This window comes from Marmota marmota, unplaced genomic scaffold, assembly GCF_001458135.2.
Source record: "Marmota marmota marmota unplaced genomic scaffold, marMar, whole genome shotgun sequence".
NCBI lineage: Eukaryota > Metazoa > Chordata > Mammalia > Rodentia > Sciuridae > Marmota > Marmota marmota.
In genome coordinates, this window is record NW_026000057.1 from 39045258 (window position 1) to 39062496 (window position 17239).

Below are 17239 nucleotides of genomic sequence, written 5' to 3' on the forward strand. Positions count from 1 at the left end.
AAAAAAAAAAAAAAAAAAAAAGAACCAGTCAGCATGGGCCAAAGTGAAATACTGTTGTCATGGCAGTGGGGATTTGAAAGTCTAATGTCATCTTCATATCAATCAAAAGTCAAGAGGTGGATCTGAACAGGACTCTCTGGAAACTTCTCTGATGTCCCCAATAAAACTGGAGTGCAAGAGAGAAACACTGTTCCTCTATCCCTTGTCAGTGTCCCCTTTTCCCTCTCCCATCCCTTCTAATATACTCATTCCTGTTACTCTGAAATCTTTTGCAAGAATCAGGGTTTGAATTGGGGGTGGGTCTTCATGCTGCCTCAGTTTCCTGAAAGGCCCCAGCTCTGTGACACCATTTGAAGTCTGAGTTTGCTGAAGTTGTGTTTTGGATATGCATATAAAAAAAATGACCCTAATATAAGAATATACCTTAACTTTTTGTACAAGGCAACAAATTGCTAAAAAGTTAGCATCTCAAGATACCTGAAATAAAACTCCCAAACTGATGGATTTTAAAAAGTAAAATAACTGCTTGAGAAAATTGATGCCATTAGATATAAATTTAAATATCTAGAAAATTGGATTTCACTATTTTTTCAATTGATATTTCCTAAAATTAAAATAGTTAATATTTTCCATACAAGAGCAGATTGCTGAAATTTCTGCATTCTAGATAAGAACATGCTATAGTATTCAATCTCATTTTTCTTCTCCAAAATCTCCTTAAGAAATTTTGTGTTCCATAGTTACCCAAACGAAAGTCCAAAAGCAAAAACAAACACCCAGAAAACTGTCTCCAAAAAAGTAGCCACGTGAGCCTTGCATTCCACGTTTTGCTTGTGCAGGGAGTCCCTTGTTCTGCCGTTCTTGCTGCTCTAGGGACCCTGATCAAGCTGGCTCAGAGCATTCCAGAGGCTGCTGCCTTCCAGCCTCAGGGCCACTTCTCATGCTGTCAGTCATGGGGGCTGTAGGTGCAGCTTGGTGAAGAGAACCCTGGTCTTGGCAGAGGTGGTTGAAATTGACCAGAGGAATCATATTAAGGTTTTTTTTCTTTCTGCTCCCCACAAAAGCTTGCAATACATACTCGTTTCCAGACAGGGACTGCTCTCTTCATAACTCAGATGCTGAAATCCTGGGCTGTAAATCTTCAAGTGCCACCTGCCTGTACGACCCCATGGAGACAGTGGAAACTGTCAACTGCTTTGACTGCAGCACGATCAAAAGTGCATTCAGGATACAGATCACGTATTATACAGCATAAAGTCAATGCAGACAAAAGGGACTGACTGGATTGTTCCTTTTTTTTGTGGTTGTCACCTTTCCCATGCTGAGCCATTGAGTTTGTTTCCTCAGAACATGGACTGCACTCATCTGTTGGTGGAGCCAGGAAATTTTTTTTTGACTAATATTTCCAACACAATTCATGGATAAGCACTTTAGAAACTATTTTTTAAGCATTAAGCTACTTATTTCTCAATTCCATACAGTTACTAGTATAAAGTACTTTACATTCTATAAAAAGATAGATAAATAAAAATGATTATATTGGGAAAAATGTTTAGATTTGGCCTTAAGATACTAAATGGCTTTTTTCAACATGAGATTTTATTTGAACTCTGTAATTTTCCAAGTAACATATAATACAAAATTTACTGGTTTTTTTATTAAAAAATTTTTTATTTATACATTTTTTTAAATTATACATACCTTTATTTATTTTTATGTGGTGCTGAGGATAGAACTCAATGCCTCACATATGTGAGGCAAGTGCTCTGTCACTGAGCCACAATCCCAGCCCCCAAATTACTGCTTTTTAATTCAAATACTTTTTTAAACAATATTAAAATAATAAATTATATAATATCTAAAAGTATGTCAAGTCCTAACATAAATCAGAACTATATATCAAAATGTTTGAGGAAGATCTTATAAAAGTAAAATTTTCCTGATATTGTTTCATAAAACATATTTATTTTTCTATTCACAGGGAGGATCCTGCTAGAGTTGGCCTGTTTCAGATAATAGATTTATTCAAATCACAATAAAGGGGCTTGCAAATGAGATTTCTGTAAAGGTGCATGAATTGCAGGGATATTTTTGTCTCTAAATGCAAAATCCAAAATTCTGTTTATTTGTTCTAAAAGATTTAGCATATAAGGGCAAAGAGATGTTCTATTTTAAAGTCATCACTTTTTTTTTCCTAATTTTTTAACTTTTTGACCAAGTGGCCCTGCAAATGCACTATGGATGTTGAGGGCTGTGCTCAGGCCAAAGCTGACATCATCCATATAAAACATGTGCATGTGTTAATTCACAGAGCTCTGTCTTGGTAGCCCTGTCCCTTTATTTAGTCAAAGCTTGTCTGGAATGCACAAGGGTAGCAGGTGGGTAGAGAAGCGCCAACAGCTTGGACAGAGGCTGCCTGAGATTGCCACATGGAAGCTCTTTTGTGATTTTCTCACATTCCTTCTCCAGCTTCAGAGTCTCTCAGTCCCTGTACACAGCTCAAGTTACCAAATGAGACATACAGAATAAGTCAGCCCAGTTTTCAGAATTGCCAGCAACCTTCAGAGAGTCAGAGTTAGGTGTGATTTTTGTCCACCATCTATGCCAGATTACAGAACTGCCCCCAGAATCAGATCTCTACTGGACCCAGTAGCCTCTTTCAGATGAGTGAGCTTCTTTCAGGAGGGCTCAGATTTCTTAGTGCTGTTCCTGCTTCTTTGCAGGATGGTATTTGAATGGAATTGTGTGATGGGTGGAGACATTCTGGTATGTGTCAGCTCTTCAGGTTGGTCCTTGACTTTCACTATGTGCTAAGGCAGTTTGATATTAACCCTGAAGATTGGTTGGCATCTGCTCCTGAGTCCTGTTGGACTTTTTCATCAAAGTCTTTTTGGTAAGTCCATGTTCCCAGGGAACAGGTCATTATCCCTTATTGAATGTGCCCCATGTTACTTCTTGCTGATGGTGTAGCTCTGAAGTCTGACTGTGAATCTTGTTTCTGGCCTGAGCAGTCAGACTGGCCTTGGTTCCAGGTTTCATTTGCTCATGTCAAATCAATTCAGTCTTTTAAACTCCCATATTTGTCTCACCTTGATGACCTACTGGGAACTCTGGGTCACAATGCAGAAGTGAAAGAGTATTTGTCGATTTTGTCCTGACAATTCGGGCTCAGAAATGACCTATCAATTCCACATCCAACTTATCTTTCAGAACTAATCACATAACCCTACAAACCAGAGGGCATGGACGTATAACCCAGTCAGGAACTACAGTCTGCTTTACCATGGTTCGGAAATTCTCCCTCTAGGGTTTCTACTTCCCAGAGCCCAGGAGACTCCTGCCTGAGAGCAAGGACTGTGCCAGAGAACCAGCCTCAAGATTTGGCCACTGGCATCATACTTCAACACTGTGCCCCTGACATATTCCTTCAGGACTGAGGTGCTCCTTCCTGGTCACAGATATCCTGGCTTTCCAGGACTCTCTGTTCATCTCCCTAAGCATATCCAGGAGCAGCTTGTCCATGGCCCAGGGGCCTGTAGGGTCTCAACCAGCAAAGAGAACAGCCAGAACCTGCAGAATCCACAAGCAAGGAGAAAAAAATTGGTCCAACTGATAAGAGAGAGGGTTGTGTATGACCCAGCTCGGCATAAGGAAGGAAGGTTTGAAGGAGGGAAGCCCTCCCATGCTGGGGGATGTGCCCCCTGCCCAGGTCAGGGAGGTAGGAGACACAGTGTGGGACAAGTGCTCCCAGGCTCCTTCCAGAGAAAGGACTGGCTCCTTCAGAGAGGACCTTAGGAACTTTCTGCGATGCATTCTCCTCAATAAAGGAAAGGGGATGGCATATTTCTTGCAAAAAGTCAAGACCCCATCAGTCGTCTTCCAAGCTAGCAGCACTAACAAGCACAGAGCACCTGAAGAAAACACTGATAGTTCACGGCATGATGCAGCAACAGAAGTATGCCAAGTATCTCCATTGCCCATTCCTAATCATAAAAAAGGAAGGTTCTGGGTGGCCATGCGTTTGATACCTTGGAGCATTTTCCTCAAACTAAAAACAACTATACTGTTGGCTAGTGTCCCTAATTGTTAGGGTCAAAGTAGACTAAAGAAAGGATGAACTCAGGGATTCGAATTCCCAGCTCAATCTCACACAAATGACCACAAAGATTCTACATCTGCCCTGGAAGAAACCCTCATTCCCTGTAACCACAGAGCTGAGACTGCCAAAAAGCAAACCCAGAATCACATCCTGTGAGTGGCTGAATTATGATGCACATTAAATTCCCAACGTTGTAGAGCGTCTGCTGTGAGGGCATTGATTGGGGCCAGGGGTGGGGGTGGGGGTGGTCCATAAATTGAAATGGCACTGTTGGCAAGATCTTGATGACATCTGAGAGATGGAACCCCTGAATTCCCAGTCCTCTTTGCCATTAGAAGCAGCTGCTCCACCCCCATCTGAGTTAACCCAGCTTTGCCTGAAGAGACTCCAGTCCCCTCCCGAGTCAGCCTCCAGGTAAGATAGTACTCATGCTCCTCAGGACCCACCCTCATTGCCTTTTTTGCTTCTAGGCCTACAACCATACTCAAGTCCCAATAGGCCTTAAAATTGTGGTTCAAAGTGGATCCTTGAGGAGGTACACTCCATAAAGGCTACATGATTTTTAAAAAAATTTATACAGACATAAAAGTGAGGACATATGTGTGGCAGTGGACTTATGAGACAATGGTGGAAGAGACATAAAGTCGGATGAGACCGAATGTACTGATTGAGGCCTACTAAATAGAGATTCTGCTTTTAGCACTTCAGCTCAGTATCGAACAGCATCTCATTATTTGGTTTGCTGACTGAAATGTGGACCAAAAGGTGACCTAAATTCAATTATTGCCAGAACTATTTAGGAATGACATAGAGAAAATAATTCAAAGGATAAGAAACATATGAATTAGAATGGCCTTGTCCTTAGTATCTGTGCACCTATCCTAAAATAAAAGTCCAGAGAATACATCTTTCAGAGTAATTTTGAGAAATAAATTTGTATAGAGTCTCAGGATCCTTAAAAATGTCACTAGTTAATTTACTGTAGGGCAGAAATTAAATGGAAACTGCTGACACTAAATTTGAAAACTTAAAGCATGTAGTTGGAAAGAACTGATCCTGGCCGAATGGCAGCACTCAGTTACAGAGGAAAAGTGATCATGATTACCATGGAGACAGGAGGGTCAAAGGACCAGTCAGAGCAATCTGAGGAGCAGAGGCCTGCAGCATGGCCTGCTTGATTACTGAATTCCTAGGAATTAAACAGATGGGAAGTCTACTAGATTCTTACTGAATCTGCACAGCATAAGAGTTTCAGATCAAGTGAACAGAAGTCAAACTTGAATCTAAAAAGAGTTAAAGATCCTCCCTCAATCAACTCCCAGACTGGAGCCAGTTTGCAGAACCAGAAGGTCTTGAATGTAGGGAAAGCTGGGTGCCCTTGTGGAAAGACCCTCTGCACTGCCAACATGTAAATGATTAATCTTTCTCCCAGACTCATTCCAACAGACCTACCACTTCTTACCAGGATGACTGTGCACTGAAGATACTGGAAATAATCAGGTGTTAGGGAGATTATGGGATATGCCTCTGAACTGACACTGATTCCAGTAAACCCAAACACTGCTGTGGCCCACAAGGTAGGGTAGGGGCTTGCTGATGGAGGTCAGGTGATCAATGGAATTTTAGCTCAAGTGCATCTCAAAGTTGGCTCAGAGGTCCCTGATCCCACCTGCTGTTATTTCACCTATTCTTTAATGCATCATTGAAATAAACATACTTAGCAGCTGCTGTCTCCCTATGTTGGTTCCCTGACCCATGGAGTGGGGGTTATTATGGTGGGAAAGGTGAAGTGGAAGACACTAGAACTGTCTCTACCCAGAAAAATAATAAATCAAATATAATACTGCATTCCTAGAGGGACTGGAAAAAATAGTGCCACCATCAAGGACTCGAAGGACATAGGGTGTATGATTTACACTATATCCCATTCAATATTCCTGTGTGGCTTGTGCAAAAACAGATGGACCTTAGAGAATGACAGTGGATTACCATCAGCTTAAGGAGGTGGTGACTTCAATTACAGCTGTTCTACCAGATGTGGTTTCATTTCATGAGCAAATCAACACATCCCCTGTACCTGGCATCAGCAGGCAAGGCCACCAATATACTTTCATTGTCTTACTTCAGGATCAACTCACAGGTACCTTGATCTATTTTCCTTTCCAAAAGACATAAGAGTGTTCCAGGGCTTCTCAGTGGTCCCTGTTTTCAGTGTTTCAGGTGATGCTAGCTATGGAGCCTGAGGTACTCAAAAGGGACTCATAACTAGTTAGTTGTATCATTTAAATTTATGTATTTGGTACTGGGGATTGAACCCAGGGGCATTTAACCACTGAGTCACATCCCCAGCCATTTTTCTATATTTTATTTAGAGACAGGGCCTCACTAAGTTGCTTAGGGCCTTGCTAATTGCTGAGGCTGGCTTTGAACTTGTAATCCTCCTGCCTCAGCCTTCCAAGCTGCTGGGGTTACAGGTCAGGGTTTGTTACCTTCAAGAATCCATGGCCTCAGTTCCTACATATTTGTATTCCCTCTTATTTGGACTAAAAAATGTTCATCCACCGCCATGAGGGTCTGGCCTGGTCTGGTCCATGTTCTGTCTAGTCACCATCACCCAAGTCCAGGGACCTGGGACTTACCCTGGTTGGAGACAAGGTGCTGCAGCCTGGGGAAGAATGGGAGGAACGGAAACGACCTCAGTCCAACATCTTCAATTTACTGACAAATATCAAGAAGAAGCAAGTGCCGTGTACTGAAGAAGAGCCAGAGCCCCAGTTGGAATGATCACAGGCTTCTGCTGGAAACCAAGTTGTTTTAGTCAGTACAGTAGGGAGGTATCAGCAAAAATTCTCAAAACTGAATGTCACATTTGACTCCTAAAGGTGCTGGGGATAAAACATGACTCCAGAGCACAACACAGTGATGATAGAATTCATGTTTTTTCTCTGTTCCCCTTTTATGCTTTCTATGACACAGGACTCACTGTTGGCTTTTATTTATTTTTGTCATGTCCAGTTTTATTTCCTGGGCATTGTTTGCACTTCATTGTGATTTTGCATTTAAAACAGAAAATACCATGTTAACTTATGGTAAAGATGCAAGAAATAATAAAAAAAAAAATGAAACCTACCCACATTACAACATTTCTAGTTTAGGAAATGCTATCCCTGTCTTTGGAGGGGCTTCAGGACCCTCCACAATCACATCTGCTCAATATTCTCACTGCTTTAATTATGTTATTATCAAAGAAAATGCATTAATAAGTGACATAATAAGTGTAGTTCTGAACCTCAGCTAAAGGTCACCATGTCATACAATGCTACTGAAAACTGCTTCTCTTAAAAGTGTGTTGAGGAGCTGGGGCTGTTGCTCCGTGGGAGAGCGCTTGCCTAGCACATGTGAGGCGCTGGGTTCGATTTTTAGCACCACATAAATACAAACAAAATAAAGGCGTGCTATCCATCTGTAACTTCAAATTTTTTTTTAAAAAAAAGTGTTAACATGATTTGCTCTTATTGTGTTTACTTGTACTTCATTTATTTTAACTTGAGTATGATAATCCAGCACTTTACAATTTTAACTTTCTACTTGAGTCAAATTTGCATGAAGTAGGTGTGATCTTCACCCCAGCACCCCCGACCCTATGCTTTTTTTTTTTTTGGTTCTAGGAATTGAACCCAGGGGTACTTAACCACTGAGGCAAATCCCCAGCCTTTTTTTTATTTTGAGACAGGGCCTTTCTAAGTTACTGAGGCTGGCTTTGAACTTATGATCCTCCTGCCTCAGCTTCCAGAGCCACTTGGATTACACACCTGCACCACCACACCTGGCTCCATTTATTTGTTATAACCAAATTTAGGGGTTTGTCTGGGCCATGTGTCCAGGAGCGAGCCACTCTAGCAAGGGGCTGGTCATCTCTGAGGCGATGATGCTGGTCTATATCTCCACAGTTAGAACTATAGTAGCATCATATCTGCACCTTCTGAATATTGGTCCCCTTTTAAATTTTGGTAGTTTTGGTAAACAGAAAATCCTTTAGTGTTTTGGATTATTATTTCCAAATTAAGACATAAAAAAGCACATAAATTTAAGTAAACAGTAACCACCAATAATATGAAACAGGCAGAGGTAGAAAGGAGCTGAGAGGCCCACTCTAGAGGTTCCTGTGAGTCGAGATATGACAGCAAGGAGTGCTCTCTGGCTCTAGAATTTCCTTACAAATGATTTCTTTTTAAATACTGGGATTATGTACAGGTGCTCCTCAACTTAACAGGTTTACACTAAAATGTACAAGTTTAAAATGCATTCAATTTACCATCATACATCACAGATTAGCCTTGCCCACCTTAACTGTGCTCAGAACACTTACAGTAGTCTATAGTTGGGCAAAATAGTCCAACATAAAGCTTATGTATTTTATAATAAGTGCTGAGTATCTCATGGAACAGGATGGTTGTAAGGGTGCACTTTCACACAACTGAATATGAAAAAAGTAGTGAAGTCAAACCATCATAAGTTTATCTGGTGAGTAAGAGGGCAACAAACAAGACTCAGCAAGGGGCAGGAGACTTAGACAATGAGAATCAGAGAGGAAAACCTTGATTTGGATACAAAAGGGGAATAGGTAGAAAGTCTACCCAGGGCCTAATTACCTACAATGGGAACCTGAACTAATCTGCATTATGAGAGGAAGTTTATATCCCATTTAAAGTTAAACCATGTCAAAACAGAGAAGAAAAACAAAGCAAATACACCCGAGAAGGATGAGCTTTGCTTATCTTTCACAAATATTATGGACATAAGAAAAATATATTTCTTTATATATGAGTTTTAAAAAAATGTGCTCCAGTGAATGAAAAATGTTTGTCAATTTATATGACAACAGATTTATGTGAGCCCAAGATGAAGCACTTCCAGCCTTCATTCCGAGGCTTCCCATGGTCTTCTGAACCTGTAGCACAGAACAACCCAGCCCCAGTGTATGGGAAGCAGTATCAAGTGTAAATAAATCAAAAGGAGACAGAAGCAAGGTGCAGAGGCAAAATGGCTGCTTGTCCAAGATGTTGGCTTTACTTACACTATTCCATTAGGTCACCATTCAAACATTGTTGTTTATTATATCTCTAAGTATGTTACAGTAGGTCACAATGTAAGATGTTTTTGCTTATGATCAGATATGTGTTCTGGCCAAGCATGCACTGGTTATCTTAAGAGTTCTTGGGACAAACTGCAGAATGCTCTAGCTGTGGGAAACGAGATGCCTATTATTCTCTGGGAATTTTCTCACCAGAGAAACACTGTCCTGTATATTTCCACAGTCAGAACCCTTACAATCAAGTTGCTATGAGACAAAAAGAAAAGACACAGACAGATCTAGGATTCCAGAGTGCAGTTTACTGGGGGGACTTACTGACATACATGTGTGGTCCTGGGTGGCAGCAAGAGCAAATGCATTCCCACAACTTTGGACAGAACAAAAGGTGTACATTATATATGGGTTTGGTCAAAACTGACTTCATCCTAGCTGCAATGTAGCTGGTTTACCTTAAATTAGTATCAAGGAGTTGGTCACATTCCTAGTACTAAGTTCCAGTCATAAGGCTCCATATACTACTCTAATGATTTTATATGTTTATAGTTTGCTGGGGAACAATGCAGGAGTAACCACTGGGATTTCTCTGGGTGAGTCATGGTGATTACAACTTAAGATGGCTTCAATCATGTCAAGCTGAATGCCTACATTCCACCCCTTGTAACTGGCTCTTATAATCCCACATGCCCCTTCTTCCATGGTGTGCCCTAAGCCTGTGAGGGGTTTTAGCATTGTGTAGACAGCATGCCAAAAGGCAACCCATCCAGCTTGTAAGCAGAGCTCAGGGCACCAACAGGGCACATGCACAAAGAGCAGGCAGAAAACAATTATGCAAATGACCATAATAATCATTTTTTTCCCACCAGGAGACTCAGAAACCAAATCAATGACTTATAATTGCTCCTCATCAGGGGAAAGAAATATATAAGACATTACTTTGTGTCTTCATTTGTGACTTGAGGTGTGTGACTGTACACACACACACAACATTTTGTCTTTATAACAGTAAATGTTCCATAGAAAAAAGAAAAAGTGAGAACTGCAGCTATGGATGGAAAAATAAATGTTGAGTAGGATCTTGTCAAGGTTAATCTGTACTTTCAAACAAGAAAGTACTGGTGGCATAGTGTATGTCATAGAACATGGCAACAACATCTGGAGGAGATGCTGTAGAGCATCCCAAACACTGACCAAGAGGACAGAGTCCATGAGTGACTCCAAAGGTGGACAGTGAATGACATGCCAGAGTAGGAGGCTAAGTTCAGCTCTCTGAATATTTTCTTTAATCCATGAGGGCATGATCACAGGTCCAGAGCCCAACAAGGCCAACAAGAATCCACTTAGGAGACTCCTCACACTATGGCAAGAAATAGCCAACCCATCTGTGGGGGACAAGCCACTTGAGCCCCCATGGAATTGTCCCCACCCTGGACTTAATGCTTACTGGGTGCAAAACCCCAGAGCTCTTTGTCTTTGCATCAGCTCTGGTAGGATACCATCTGGGTGCACAGCTTGGACATGCATGGTGTTTGGGGCAGGGGCCAGAGCTCCCAGCTGCTCATAGGAGAAGGCATCCAAGACTTATGGGCATTTAAATCTATTAACATTTCTTTTTTTCTTTTTTCTTTGTTCTTTTTAGATCTACATGGCAGTAGAGTGTATTTTGGCATATTGTACATACATTTCTCCAAAGATTCCAGTCCAACTGGCCAAGGTGGGTTTGCCTAATGCTTGAATAAGACTTGCTCTCTCTCCACCAAACTTGCTTGCTGACTTAGAGTTATATGGCAGATGGAAGTTTCCTCATGTTTCATGTCCTTGGGAACAATGCTGAAAAACATGGCCTGTGAACTGGGTGTCCTGACTGACAATCCAGCGTCAGTACCCATACATTATGTTAGTTTCTCAAGACCTTTGAAAGTGGTGTTTTGAATAGCTCTCTTGTTATGGAAAGCTACACAGGGTTAAGGCTTTGTGTGTCCTTTATTGTTTGGCAAAAGGCTGATATGAACAATCTGCCAGTCCCAAACTAGTTGGACTGTTCAGTGTATTTTTCCTGAATGTGGCTCAAAGGACAGGACAGGAGGCAGGAGCACACCTGTCACTGGGATGTTTCCAGGAGCAAGTCATTATATTTTAGGGATAATCCTGTCCCTTAAGTCCTGTTCCATCACATTTTGGCACTTTCTAAATTACCTTCTCTGTACTCTCCTCATCAGGTCCACTGCCTGGGTCCTGGCCAGAGCCTGCATCAAAGTCAAAGCATCCAGCTCCATATTTACAGGGACAAAGGTGAGTGTTTAATAATCAATTTTCCGGTTTCATGTCACATTTGTTGTCAAATGTTGGCTTCCAAGAAAAGTTTACCCAGTAAAGACCATAGTCCACTGGCAATTGTGCCATCTACAATGTGAGGCCATGGTGAACTGTCCAGTTAGTACAAATATCCAGTGACCAGCTCACAGGTACTACAAGCCATAGTGAATAATTCTATCTTCTGGCTGTTCAAATTTTCTTCTGTCTCATGCCAGAAAGTATGAATAAACAGGTTGTAATTCAAAATCAGTACAAATTCTTGACTCCCCCCATGCTGGACCCATCTGTATGTGAACAATTTCCAGGCATGGGGGGGATACTCCTCACACACTTGGGAGACCAGTGGCACTGGGGCAGCCACCTGGGTGGTGGGAAATAGGTAAAGGCACCTATTCAACAAGTTGTTGGTGAGAACTCTGCATTGCTGTAACACACATGCCCTTTATTTAGGGGTCTGTGCTATACAAGAGTGATGCTGGTGACATAGGCCATCCACCCACCTTTATAGGTAGGCCAGTTCACATTATGTCCAGTAAATTTTTAGACAGTGGCTCCACTTGTGGTAGGTCATCTTACACTCCTAACAACTGCTGTTGTAAAGGCTGCATCTACTAGTTTCAGCTCCCTTCCCACCATGACAAAATCCTAGAAGTACATTTTCCATTGTTGTTCTTGCCAGAAAGCTAAGTGCATCCCATCTGCTTTACAGGTGACATCTAACCACATTGGCAGCTCTGGTAGAGAGGGGCCCAGAGATTGTACCTATGTATCGAATTTGCTTGTTCAAATACTCTCTGCTGGGGAACACCCCAGTTCCATTTGTCTCCCTTCTTCATCAGCCCATGTAGTAGGCATGGATATTGAGTGGGATGAGGAGCAAGAGCCCGCTAATAGCCCAGGGCCCTAAAGACCCCTCTACCTTCTTCACTGCATGGATGATGGAAAAGTTTTTCACTTTATTTCTCACCATGCCTGGAATCAAATGGGTCTTACCTGACCAGACCACCCCAGGAACTTCATAGGGCCTTGGATTTTGTTGAGGTTGACAGCCCACCTTCAAGCATGTATATGAGTTGTTCTATAACAGAGGATGATCCTTTCCAGTTAGCGGGATATCACTGATAGAATGGAACCCAATAACATCAGCAGAGAATGAGAATAGATCAAGGTTCCAAGCTTCATGACATGACAGATGATAAGACTGTACAGATATCCCAGAGGTTGTACCTGGAATGTCCACTGCTTTTCCCAACAATTGAGTGTGAACTGGTCTTGCAAGGTCAGTTTCAAAGTGTTGTTGAAAAAGGCATTAGCTAAGTCCGGAACACCATGCTCAGAGCCAAGAGGGCATATTTAATAATTATAGGTTTTCATTTTGCAAGATGAAAAAGTTCTGGAGATCCATTACAGAATACTTTGAATATACTTAACATGGTAGAACTATATATTTTGAAGTGGTTAAGAGATTTAAAAAGCCAAAAATCAAAAAACAGATTTAATAACTTAAATATGTTCAGTATGTGCAGTTTATGGGATGTCAATTGTACTTAATAAACCAGTTAAAAATAAAATTAAGTAAATAAAAAAGGCAATCTACAGAGTGAGAGAAGATATTTGCAACCCAAATTTGATGAAGAATTCTTATTGAGTTCTTATAACTCAACAACTAAGAAGCAATACAATTTGAAAATGGACAAACAATAGGCATTTTCCCAAAGAAGATGTACAAATAGTCAATAATCACATGAAAATATCATTGTCATGAGGGAAAAGCAAATCACTAATTGGTGGTTATCACTTTACATGCATTACAATGGCTGGTTTTTTTAAAAAAAAAATTTTTGTAGTTGTAGACGGTCACAATGCCTTTATTTGTTTATTTTCATGTGTGCTGAGGATCAAACCCAGTGCCTCACACATGCTAGGCAAGTGCTCTGCCACTGAGCTACAACCCCAGCCCTACAATGGCTGTTTTAAGCTAAATGGAAAATAAATGTTGAGAGGGAAGATGGAGAAAACAAAATCATAAAATTTTCTGGTGGGTTCCACCTACGTCAACCCAGATGTGGTTTCTGCAGTTTGTGCCTTTAAATATCCTCAAATGCTTAGGCTCAGGGTTATTCTTTGCAGAGACACTTATGGGTTCTGTGGGGAGCAGTCACCAGCTGGCCGGCTAAATACTCTTCAATTTGGACAAAAAAAAAAAAAAAAAAAAAGAAAAAGAAAAAATATTTTCTGGTGGGAATTTAAATTAACCAACAACTACACTAAACTGTATGATAGTTCCTCCAATTATTACATGATTAAGCAAATCCACTTACAGGTATATTTCCAAGAGAATTAGAAGGATACACTAAAACCAACACTTGCACACCAATGCTCATGGCACCTTAATTCACATTAGCCAAGTGGTGTAAAGAACTCCAAGTTCCCTAAATAAACAAATGAATATGCAACATGTTGGATGTTCATGCCAAGTTGTATCATTCAGTCTTAAAAAGGAATAAAGCTCTGAAAAAATGCAATAATGTAGATGAATTGGGAAAATAGAAGTGCTAAACCAGAAAAAAAAATATGATTCCAAATATCAGGTCCTTCGAACAGGCAATTCCATAGAGACAGACAGTGGAGTGGAGGTTACCAGCAGTTGGAGAAGAGGAAGAATGGGGCATTCTTGTTTAACAACATGGGAATTCTGTTTAGCAAACTGAAAAGGCCTAGAAATGGAAAATATCCATGGTGCACAACATTGTGAAAGTATTTAACGCCATTTAATTGTACACTTCAAATGGTTAAGGATAAGTTTTATTTTATGTACATTTTCCAATAAAACCCCAATCATGATATGCTTTAAAACAGCTCAAAAGAAAAATATTTAATATTAATTTGATAGTATTTAAGATGATTGAATTTGGGCAGCTCACAAGGCAGCTGCTACATGTAAGAAATGGCTCTGGGGTGTACAGAGCTGAGCTCAGTTACTACAATAGATGAATTTAGCCAGGTGCAGTGGAGGTGGTGCACACTTGCAATCCCAGTGACTGGGGAGGCTGAGGCTGGGGGATCACAAGTTCAAGGGCAGCCTCACCAATGTAGCAAGACCCTCAGCAATTTAGCAGGACACTGTCCCAAAAAACAACAAGGACTAAAAAGAACAGAGGATGTAGCTCAATGGTCAACAATAAATGGTTCAATCCCCAAACATATACACCTGTTTATACTTATATGTAAATCTATAACATACTTTTAAAAAAATCCTTCAAAATAATTCACCATCTATGAGAAAATTCAGATATATACAAAGACAATTCAACCAGGCAAATAATCCTGAATGACAAAGGATGTGCATGAAGTTTTAGAACAAGAACAAGGAGAGACTGCTTTTCAGGACTCTCAGAAGGCTTTTTTAAAAACTTTGTTCTTTTTAGTTATACATGACAGAAGAATGTTTTTTGACAGACATATATAGAACATAACTTCCCATTCTTGTGGTTGTACATGATGTGCAGTCACACTGGTTGTATATTTATATATGAACATAGGAAAGTAATGTGCAATTTATTCAATTGTCTTTACCATTTTCACCCCCTCTAACTTTCCTTCATTCCCCTTTGTCTAATCCAAAGAATTTCTATTCTTCCCTCCCCTCTCCTTATTATGTGTTAGCATCCACATGTCAGAGTAAACATTTAGACTTTAGATTTTTTTTGAGATTGGCTTATTTCATTTAGCATGATAGTCTCCAGTCCATCCTTTTACTGGCAAATATCATAATTTCATTCTTCTTTATGGCTCAGTAATATACCTTGTGTATATATATATCACATTTTCAGAAGGCCTCTTAAAATACTATTTTCAATGGAATCTGCACCATCATTAAGATATTCAATAGCTGGTAGACAGGTTTGGAGAAGGAGAAGGAATAACTGGAGCCAAGCTGGGGTAAAATGAGTGGCACACTTACCAAAGCAGAAGCCATAGACAATTTATATATATAATATCTTTATTTTGTTTTTATATGGTGCTGAGAATCGAACCCAGTGCCTCACGCATGCTAGGCGAGCGTGCCACCACTTGAGCCATATCCCCAGCCCCACACAGACAATATATATTGGTGAAAGAGCTATATACCAGGAGCTCACTAGTGAGGACTCCCAATGAGAAGTCAGAATTTTTATAGCTTTAGCAGTGAAAGCACTAGACTTGAGGAGCAGGAAGAAAAATAAAGAGAGAGAGAGAGAGAGAGAGAGAGAGAGAGACAGACAAAGCCATAATGAAAAATACAGACAAAACAATCCAAAGTACCCAGAATACAACTGTTTCCAGCTCAAAACCTAGGACAACCAACTCTAGTGCACTGGGGAAGAAATATCACAGGACACTGATTCTGAGGGGAACACTGTGGGCCACTTAGAAATGTCTGGTTTGACTTTGAAAATTGAACGTTATCAGTACCAAAACATTACACAGTAATGCGAATTCACATATATGGGTCCTGTACCTATACATAGCAAGTGATTATTCATCACCTAGGATATCATATACAATAATTTCTTATTCCTCTTATCACCATTTCCTCAGTACTGAAATAGACAGCTCTTGCTCTAACAGCAGCCAGACCTGGGGCATACCTATAAACAAGGTGGGGATGGGGCTCCTCCTCCCTCTGTAGTGGGCTCCTCATGGTGCCCCAGGGGAGGCAGCAGAGCTCTGCATCCATCCCTTACTCTCAATGTGGAGGTCCCTACTAATTTCAGAACAGGGAAAAGAGTGGAAGATGTTCTACTCACAGAAGCAGAAATGTTAATTTATGATAAAAACAATCTTCCTAATTCACATTGAATCTAATATTTAGAAATAAGACAATGCAAATAAAGCAACAATTTTATTTTAACATAAGGATTTACACAGAGTAAAATATAACACAATAATATGTGAACAAACTATCATAATGACATTAACATTAAACATGACTTTATATTCTATTCAAGTTGTCAGTGTTGAAGGCCCCAGTCAACTATTGCTGCATTAACACACACACATACTTCAAACAGCATCATTTTAGGGCTTGTGGCTCTCTGCTTTGGTTGCGGTTTCTTGAGCTAGTTTTGCCTGACCCATTCATGAATCTATAATCAATCGATGAGTTGGCTGAACCTACAGTCTCTGAAATAGCTTCACCCACATACCTGGAGTGTGGGCACTATCATAGCATACATGGTAGAGACCCGAGAACCATCTATTCTCCATGGGGTCAGAATGAGCTTCCACAGACAACAGCAGTTTTAAGAGACACGCCTCATGTTTAAGCTCTTTCCTAGCCTCTCCTACAGTAACTCAAAGACCATTCACCAAAGCAAGTCATATGGCCAAGCCTGAAGTCACTGCAACAAGAAACCACAAAAGGTTTGAGTATTTACTGAGAGATGTGGTTCACTGGGGATCATCAGCATAGCAGTCTACTACAACCCCCTCATATGGGCCAGATACACCTAAGAGGATCAGGGTCACATTGGAAAATGGAATAAACAATGCACAAATCAGGTTAGGGGGAACCTCTTTCTTGTTCATCATTTAACAACCTTAGAAATCACCACTCTGGCTGGGCTTGGTGGTGCATGCCTGTATTCCCAGCGGCTCGGGAGGTTGAGACAGGAGGATTGTGAGTTCAAAGCCAGCCTCAGCAATGGTGAGGGACTAAGCAACTCTGTGAGACCCTGTCTCTAAATAAA

At 40.7% G+C, this 17239-nt stretch overlaps 1 long non-coding RNA gene across 1 annotated transcript; it reads left to right on the forward strand.

The window, feature by feature from the left end:
- Positions 1-2753: 2753 nt before the first annotated feature.
- Positions 2754-14128, forward strand: LOC125619805. Its single transcript, XR_007351404.1, has 4 exons — positions 2754-2893; positions 10831-10905; positions 11411-11483; positions 12217-14128. It is a non-coding gene; the product is annotated as an uncharacterized LOC125619805 (long non-coding RNA).
- The last annotated feature ends 3111 nt before the right edge of the window (positions 14129-17239 follow it).